Genomic DNA, 9,619 nt, shown 5'->3' on the forward strand with positions numbered 1-9,619 from the left:
TCGTTACAGGAACAGAACGCCTCATCTTTCTCCGATAGAACTGCTTGTAATTTTAAACTGCTGCCCATGAGGTTAGCAGCCTGACTTGTAACCACTGCACTATCAGAGTTCCTTAATGCTTAGGATTAATAGAAGACATTATTTGAAGCACTTTGATTGTACTTATTTTATATGCCTTAGAGTCTGTTCGAACTCATAGTGACCCAATGTACAATAAAAGGAAACACTACCTGGTCCTATTCCAGCTTCACAGACTGTTGCCATGTTTGAGACCACTGGTTCACTTCATCTTGCTGAGGGTCTTCTTCTTTGTCGTAGACCTTCTACTTGCCTAGAATAATGTCCTATTTCAGGGGTTGGGCTCTCCAAATCACATTTCCAAAGTACATGAGACAAAGTCTTACAATCATTCATCCCAGACAGATTTGTTCATTCTTCAGAAAGTCCATAGGACTTTCAATATTCTTTGCCAACACTATAATTCAAATGCATCCATTCTTCTTTGGTCTTCCTTATTCATTGTCGAGCTTTCACATGCATTTGAGACAAATGAAAATTCTAAGAGCTAGGATAAGCACACCATAGTCCTTAAGTTGAGACCTTTGCTTTTAAACACTTTACAGAGGTATTTTGCAGGAGAGTTGCCCAATGCACTACATCCTTTGCTTTCTTGACTGCTGCTTCCAAGGGAGTTGATTATGTATCCAACCAAAATTAAATCCTTAACTATTTCAACCTTTTCTCCATTTATCATGATGTTGCTTACTGGTACACTTGAGAGGGTTTTGGTTTTCTTTATGTTGAGTTCTAATCCATATTGACTAAAGGCTGTAGCCTTTAATCTTCTTAGTAAGTGTTTAAAATTCTCCTTGCTTTCAGCAATCAAAGTTGTGACATATGCATATCGCAGGTTATAATGAGTTTTTCTCTAATCTCGACGCTGAGTTTTTCTTCATATAGTTCAGTTTCTCAGATAATTTGCTCAGCATACATATTCAATAAGTATGGCCAAAGGATACATCCTTGACACATACCTTCCCTGATTTCAAATCACTGAAATCAGGAAAGTATTGAAATCAGTATTCCCTTGTTCTTTTTGAGCTACTGTGTCTTGGACTATGCGCAGGTTCCATGTAAGCACAATTACGTGTTCTGGAATTCCCATTCTTTACAATGTTGTTCATAAATGGTTATTAACCACAAAGTTGAACACCTTTGCATCGTCAATAAAACCAGGATAAATGCATCTTTCTGATATTATCTGTTTTTAGACAAGATTCATCTGACATCAGCAATGATATCTCCTTTTTATTTCCTCTTCTGAACTCAGCTGGCATATCTAGCAGTTCTGTGTTAATGTACTACTGCGACTATTCTTTTATTATCTTCAGCAAAATTTTAGTAGAGTGTGATATTATTAGATAAGTTTTGCATTTTGTTAAAGCACCTTTCTTTGGAATTTGCACAAATAAGAATCTCTTTCAGTCAGTTGACCTTGGGAATTTTGTGGCGTAGACCAGTTAACACTTGCAGCATTGCATTCATTTGTTCAAACATCCATCATTTCCTGGAGACTTGTTTTCATCACTGCCTTTCAATGCAGCTTGGACCTCTTCCTTCAATACCATCAGTTCTTGATCATATGCTATCTCCTGAAATGGTTCAATACTAAACAATTCTGCTTTGGTTCAGTGACTCTATTTATTCCTTCTATCTTTTGTTGCTTCCTGTATCATTCAATGTTTTGCCCACAGTATCCTTCAGCATTGCAACTCAAGTAGTAGAAGAACAATGCAGAAGTGAAAGGCTTAACATTTTTCTTCATTTCTCTTAGCTTGAGAAGTGCCAATTGTGTTCTTCCCTTTTGGTTATTTAACTCCACATCTTTGTTCATTTCACTACAATACTTGACTTTGTTTTCTCAAGTGGCCCTTTGAAATCCTCTATTCAGTGCTCCTTCGTCCCTTCAGGAGCAAGTTTCAGAGTCTCTTCTGACATTCATTTCTTTCTTCCCTGTCTTTTAAATGTTCTTTTGCTTTCTTCATGTACGATGTTATTGATGTCATAATATGACTCCTCTGGTCTTCAGTTATTAGTGTTCAGTGCATCAAAACTATTCTTGAGATGGCCTCTAAATTTAGGTGGGATCTATTCAGGTTATACTTTGGCTCTCAGGGATTTGTTTGAACATTGTTCAGTTTAAACTTGAAGTTCTATATAAGCACTTGATGGTCTGTTTGGCATTTGGCTCCTAGCCTTGTCTGACTAATGGTACTGAGCTTCTCCATCATCTCATTCCACATATATCATCAACTTAATTACTGTTTATTCTATCCAGTCAAGTCTGTCTGTATAGTTGCTGTTTATATTGTTGAAAAAAAGGTATTTCCAAGAAATATGTCATTGGTCTAGCAAAATTCTGTCATGTGATCTCCAGCATCACTTTCTAGCACTAAGCCCATATTTTTCATCTACCTATCCTTTATTTTCAACTTCCACATTCTAATTACCAGTAATTGTTGATGCATCTTGATTGCATGTTTGATCAACTTCCAACTGAGGACGCTGGTAGAATTCTTCAGTTTCTTTGACATTAATGGTTGGTACATATTTGAATAATAGTCATTATTACCTGGTCTTTCTTGTAGACATGGGTATTATTCTCACTGCTAAGTGTTGTACTTTATTGAGATGTTCTTTTTGACGATGAATGCATCTTCATACCTCTTCAAATTGTCATTCCTGGCATAATGGACCATGCAACTGTACAAATAAAGGTGGCCTGGTAAGTCCATTTCAGCTAACCAAAGGCTAGGATATCGATCTCTATGCATTCATTGTATTTCATTTTTGATGACTTCTAATTTTCCTAGATTCATACGTCATGCATTCTACATTCCAGTTATTAATGGATGTCTGCAGCTACTTCTCATTCTGAGTCATGCCGCTTCAAGCAACTGAAGATCCCTAAAGCTTTACTTCATCTATATCATTAAGGTCAACTCTACTCTGAAGAGGCAACTCTGCCTCCGTTGTATTTTGAGTGACTTCCAACTCATCTTGGGCACTATATGAAACTATTTTTAATAAGGTTATCACTGGCAAGTATTTTAAGAAGCTGATCACCAGGTCCCTCTTCTTTGCCTGTCTCAGTCTATAAACACTGCTGAATTCTGTTCACCATGGGTGACCTAGTTGGCATTTGAAATACTGGTGTCCCAGGATCCAGTCTCACAGCCACAGGTACACCATTGCAGTAAGACAAACTAACTGAGGAGTGGTACCTCATGTACTTAGAACATGCAAAAATTTTAATGAAATATTCTCAACAACAATATAAGCCTACTGTTATCTCAATTTTACCCAAGGCAATCCTGGTGTGATGCTGTAGGGTAAAGCAATGAACTGCAGGATGGGGTTGAACCACAAGGTCTAGCATTCAAATTCACCAGCCACTCCTTGAAAACCCTATACGGTGTCGCTATGAGTTGAAACCGACTAGATGGCACTTAACAACAACAACAGGGAGATACAGAGATATAAGGTATTTTGCTCAAAGTTACAAAGCTGGAATTCAAATCCAAGCAAATTCAAATTCAAATTCTCACTATATCAAGCTTTCTGCTTACTACCTACCTATCCAAACTTATTTTAAACTGCTTATAACATGAATCTATGGTTTAGTCAGACTGCTCACCCACTGCCCATGTACCACACTGTTAACTCATACTCCAATACCATGCTCAAGCACCCTCCAGCATCCTTCAAACACTCCACATGCCTTTCTTCTGCCTCTTCCCTATTCAAATTCTATTCATTGATCAAGGCCAAGTTCAAATCCTACTTCTTCAAAGGCATTCTTTACTATTCTTGGGTATATCGATCAATCTTTCTTTCTGTTCTGCAATGTTCTCTACTACTTAAGACATCACTGCTCTCTAATTGTTTATGAGGTTTATTTAAAATCTCTTCTTCACCTTCCAATTTCTTCTGACAGGACTATACACCGCCTTTGCTCCCTGTCTCTCTTCCAGTTTGGCTAACATAGTGCCAAGAACAACGCTGGCTCTTACTCAAGAGCTTCTAATGCATTAATTGATATAAAACTGACCTTAGGAGAGCTATTATACCATTTTTCAGTTTGATAGAAATTGAAAGTTTTATATAGCAAAAGTTCTAACCTTTTAGCTAAAGAAATTGAATGCTTGGTTCTCTGTTTCAGAGAGTCTCTAGACAACAACCACATAAGATCAGAGGTGAAAATACTCAATTGGAGAATCATATTATGATGAGGTAGAACTTGGCAAGTTAATTGTAATATTTGGAAAGCGACTGCAACTTAATTACTATTACTTTATTGCCTTTATGAGTCTTTCTCGGCTACATGTATTTTGTGTTTTCTCAGGGTCAGGAAATTTTTTTTTTTTTTCCATTTAAAAATAATAGGAAAATAGTGGAGACCAGAAGCTTATGATCTCATCTTAGATCTGTTATAGATGAGCTGTATGTGACTTCTGGCAAATTATTTAACCATTCTAGGGCTCAGAGTCCTACTTGCATGAGGATACATTAAACCAATCTCCAAGCACCAAGGTCTCTGCAGTCCTGAGCTTCTACAAGTCTGAAGTGTGTGTGTGGCCGAAGGATGGTTGTAGGGGGTGGGGGAGAGTGAGGATAGGGTTGGTCTGGTTGTTGTTCTTGCTTGTTTTGGGTTTGATTTTGAGGATACTAAAAAGATTCTGGGGCGTTCATATAAAATTAACAAAGTTCAGATTTCTAATTCCTCAGGACAGTTTAGGGTAGTTCAGAAAAACAAAACACAAAACACTACATCAAAATATTTTCAAACTTACATTTTCCAAGATTCCAAACTTACTCCTTTCCTACAAGATGAATACACCAACAGCCCACCATATCATATGACATATTACTTATCATTCATGTTTGCCTTAACCTACTACCTTCTAACATGATCAAATTGTTGTCCAGACCTCATTAAATGTGACTACATCCAGCCTGTTTTGCCTGGATGCTTTCAACTTATGTGCAGTTTGGAGTAAATCATGAAGCTAGTTGAAGAACTATAGAGCAGATGTGGGGACCAAAATGAGAATGAGACCATTTGCATACTTCCTGAATGTGGTTAACTCTGAGCTAGCCCTTCTCTATGTTCCTTATTTGTGGAGTAACTATAAGTTATTTGTGGAGTAACTATAAGTATGGTAGGATCAACACTGAACTTCAAACCATAAGATAGGCAGTTCAAACCCATCAGCTGCTCCTCAGAAACTCTAGGCAGGGTTCCTATGACTCAGAGTCGACTCAACGGCACTTAACAACAATGACAAATAACTCATCTATTAGGGGGCTTCAAAAAGTTCTAATGGAATTAAAAGGTAATGGAATTTTACCACAAACTTTATGAGGCCTCATTGTACCTGCTCACCAGGTTTTTGTTAAGATATAATGAAAGAGTAGAAATGAAAAACACTCAAGTAGTATGACATAATAATATCATCTTTTCCTACATAAAATGAGATATGTCCCATTTCACACTGGAGTCATTTTTTCTGAAAATTTTACAGTTAGTAGATCTACATTTGGAGACAAGAATTTGAGTCCCTTGGCTGAGAATGCAAGTTGGTTTCTACTATACCTTGCTAGTATACAAAGTCACATTGCTAGTTAAGGCCAGAAACTGGATTTCAGGGTAGACCAATTGCCTGCCCACAGTACATACTACAAAAGACATGAAAACTATCGGAAAATATTGCAGCTAGTTAATTAAAACCAGATTAATTAAAACATTTACTTTAATATAAATTTATACCATGCTTATACATGAAAGGAGTCCTGGCGTAGCACTGAGGGTTAATGCACTGGACTGCAAAGTCAGTTTGAATTGCAAGGTTGGTGGTTCAAGCTCAAGAGCCCCTCCTCGGAAATCCTATACAGGGCTGCTATGAGTCAGAGACGACTTGACGGCACTTAACAACAATAACAACTTTCTTATATCAGTGGTTTGTAACCTTTCTAGAATCATGAACCCTTCTCAGAATTCAATGAAAGTTATTGAGTCTTCTCCTGAGAATAACACAAGCATCCGTGCACACTACTGATATGTTTCTTAACCCATTCATGGAACCCTAGAACTATCATGAAATCTGCATCAAGGGCCCCTGCTTTATACATAATTGTTTTCATTCTTTTATGTATGTTTATTGTTGTTGTTAAGTGCCATCAAGTTGGTTCCGATTCACAGCGGCCCTGTGTAGAGTTTCCAAGGAGCTTCTGGTGGGTTTGAAATGTCGACCTTGCGGTTTAAACTGACCTTCAGTTTATTTTAAAACTGAACTCAAAGGGAATAGCACATTCATTTAAGCCAAATGTCATATTGGCTGCAACGTAGTTTATAATAGTCATCTGTATTAAGAATAATGGCTTTGTGACACAATGAAAGTCTCGATCATTAAAGAAGTTTATTTTCAAGGAGTTTTATTCAACTGACACAGGAAAATATGCTAGCCTTTTAGAAAGAATTAAATATTGAGTTAAAAAAACAAAAAGAATTCTCTGGTTTTGTTTAAACTAGCTGGGCACTATTCTCTGTGTGCTAAGAAAAGTGGATTCATGTGGGAAAGTAGTCATTGGCTCATGGAGGATAGTTAAGAAGTTAAGAGTTTACTTCAGTTGTTGAGGTGGCAAAGAATAAAGGCCTGAAGCAGGATTGTAGCAATGGGATGAGGAAGAAAGAATGGAGGGACTCTGTCTGGGACCTGGAATCAATAGAGTGACATTTCTGGCATAGGAAACTGAATTAATGGTTGAGGTTAGCTGCTGTGGAGTGGGTTCTGACTCAGTACCACAGAAGGAAACACTGCCCCATCGTGTACCATCCTCACAATCAGTTACGTGAACTATGTTTGTTTAACTCCATTGTAGCAGCTACTGTGTCAATCCATCTCATTGAGGGTCTTCCTCTTTTTCTCTGACCCTCTACTTTAACGTGGCGCTGTGGGCTAATGCGCCGGACTGCAAAGCCATTTGAACTGCAAGGTCGGCAGTTCAAGCTCACCAGCTGCTCATCGGAAACCCTATACAGGGTCGCTATGGGTCAGAATCGACTCGCCGGCACTCAACAACAACAACTACTACTTTAATAGTTGTTGTTGTTGTCAAGTGCCGTTGATTCGGTTCTGATCCATAGCGACCATGAACAGGGTTTCCGAGGAGCAGTTTGTGAGCTTGAACAGCCGACCTTGCAGTTCAAACGACTGTGCCGTTAACCCACAGCACCATACGTAGGATGTTAGAAAACAAAAAATCCATTGCAGTCCACTATTCTGACTCATAGAGACCCTATAGGGCAGTGTAGAATTGCCCCATAGGGTTTCCAAGCCTGAAATCCTTCAAAAAGCATCCTGCCATATCTTTCTCTCACAGAGCAACTGGGGGTTTCAAACAGTCTAACTTGTAGTAACAACCAAAGTTAACTACTATACTATCATGTTGTTGTTGTTGTTGTTAAGTGCCGTCGAGTCGGTTCCAACCCATAGCGACCCTGTACAGGGTTTCCGAGGGTGTAAATCCTTACGGGAGTAGAAAGCCTCATCTTTCTCCCGCGGAGCGGCTGGTAGTTTCGAACTGCTGACCTTACGGTTCGCAGCCCGATTCGTAACCACTACGCTACCAGAGCTCCTTCATAGCTCCTTAGAATTATTAAAGAGATACAAACAAAGGTTATGCTAAGAAAATAATGCATTTTATTTGGGGCATGTTGGGTTTAAATCCCTGTGAAACAGCTAGAATCTGGTGGCTTTTGAAAGATTCCAAAGAGACTTGTGGCTGGAGATTCCAATTTGGGAATCATTAGTGAAATGGTGATAACATAAGCTAGTAATTAAGGTGGGAAAATATGAAAGCAAATGAATAAACAGCTTGAAAGCAAATTAAATTTAGTAAAATAAAATATAATTTGTAATATATGAAACTATATAGCACCTAAGGCAAGATCGTGTTGGTGATTTTAAATATTTATGGACACCTGTATTTGTACAATGAATTTTTGAATATAACTATAAATCTCAGAATTTTATTTTTCACCTGGGACTTTCTAGAATTTTTCAGTGCCTGTGTTCACAAGGAAGAAAGAGTTTTCCTTGGCAACCAGGTTCCACTGGAAAAAATAAACAAAATGTCACCTGATGCCACAAGTTACCAGCTATGTTCTTAGCTCTGTGGGCCTGCCAATTGCTGAACCAGCAGAGGAAACTCAGTGTAATGGAAAGAACGCTAAACTTGGAGTCAGAACACTTGACTCATTTCTGCCTCTTGCTGCTTTTGCGACCCTGAGCGAGTCACTCAAATTCTATGAGCCAGGAATTCCTCTTTAATACTGTCCCACCATCCTCCTGGTATCCTTGGGTAGTGGTCCTTAGAGAATGAGAGTGACTTCCTATAGGGTAGCATGAGTGAGCACAACCATGTACTTAACAATCCCTTCCTTGATGAGTTCTTCAAGGATGATACCACCAGTTCTGCTCCCCATGATGATCTAGTGTGGTCCATCACTCCTTTAACCCTACTTCTGTCATACACACTTCTATAACTGTACTTACCCTACTTACTGAAGTTATTGCTAACAGCTCTGTCTTTGCTGCTCAGCTGTAAATGCGTTTAGTGTGGCAGATGTTTTCATTATCATTTTATTTTACTATGACAAGCACACAGTAGGTATTCCATAAATGTCAAATGAATAAATGATTCTCTGTAAGAGGATTTACCTACATTTGTTCTAAAGCGTGTTGGTACCACAGTGGTTAAACACCCAGCTGCTAAATACAAGGTTGGTGGTTTGAACCCACTAGCCACTCAGTAGGAGAAAAATGTGGTGGTTTGCTTCTACAAATATTTAAAGCCCTGAAAACCCCATGAAGAAGTTCTACTCTGCCCTAAAGTGCCACTATGAGTTGGAATCCATTCAATCCCAATAGGTTGTGCTTCCTATGTCATGAAATGTCTTTAGCTAAGCCAGAACATTGAAAAAAAAAAAAAAAAAAAAAAAAAAAAAAAAAAAAAAACAGCAGGGACAAGTTCACATCAGTATAGACCTATTGTAGTTAAGTGCTGTCGAGTTAGTTCCGATTCTTACGTACGTCCCTGTATAGGGTTTCTGAGGAGCAGCTGGTGGGTTTGAACTGTCAACCTTGTAGTTTGCAGTTCAGTGCTATCCTACAGGGCCACAACAGGAGTCCCTAGGCTTTATTCAGAGGGACCTATCTTCCTTAAAACTTCTAAATTTGCTTTAGGATAAGCACTGGACCACAAGGTCAGTTTGAACCACATGGTTGGTGGTTCAAACTCACCAGCTGCTCCTTGGAAACCCTATACAGAGTTGCTATGAGTCGGAACTGACTCCACAGCACTTAACAACAAAAAACCAACCTTAAGGAGTTTCTGGGTGGTGCAAACAATTAATAATGCTCAGCTGCTAACTGAAAGATTGGAAGTTCAAGTCCACACAGAACCAACTTGAAAGAAAAGTCTGGTGATTTACTTCTGAAAGATCAGTCATTGGAAACCCTATGGAGCACCATACTACACTGATGCACATGGAGTC

The sequence above is a fragment of the Chrysochloris asiatica genome, unplaced genomic scaffold, assembly GCF_000296735.1.
Source record: "Chrysochloris asiatica unplaced genomic scaffold, ChrAsi1.0 scaffold00133, whole genome shotgun sequence".
Taxonomy (NCBI): Eukaryota; Metazoa; Chordata; class Mammalia; order Afrosoricida; family Chrysochloridae; genus Chrysochloris; species Chrysochloris asiatica.